The sequence below is a fragment of the Penaeus monodon genome, chromosome 32 (genome assembly GCF_015228065.2).
Source record: "Penaeus monodon isolate SGIC_2016 chromosome 32, NSTDA_Pmon_1, whole genome shotgun sequence".
NCBI classification, from domain to species: Eukaryota; Metazoa; Arthropoda; class Malacostraca; order Decapoda; family Penaeidae; genus Penaeus; species Penaeus monodon.
This window is the reverse complement of record NC_051417.1, coordinates 31,373,997-31,374,387: the sequence shown is the minus strand read 5'-3', so window position 1 is coordinate 31,374,387 and position 391 is coordinate 31,373,997.

The following is a 391-nucleotide window of genomic DNA, read 5'->3' as shown; positions in this document are numbered from 1 at the left end:
TGTAATTAGACACAAATGAATATCAATACAGACAGAACCATAGACACCACAACCCTGATACAACTTCCATAACTTGATCCATATACAAGTACCTATTAGTGCGTGTAGGAACCTATCACATACATCCTGACTAGACTTATAATGAGAATAAACAACATCCTGTGCGCCATAGAGGCAGGTACAGTGTAATCACCTGCCTATGAGAACAAACCCTAGAATTTAACCCTTCACCTTTTTTCCATATGACGCCCTGGCACTCCCTGGCACTTGTGTTGTAGGTTCCGTCACCTAGGCTCTCCAGGTGCTCCTATCTGTGACGTCATTTGGTCAGGCCACCTTTCCCTGGTACGGAGCATACGCACGTAACGCTAGGAGTCTATATTCTTTTATT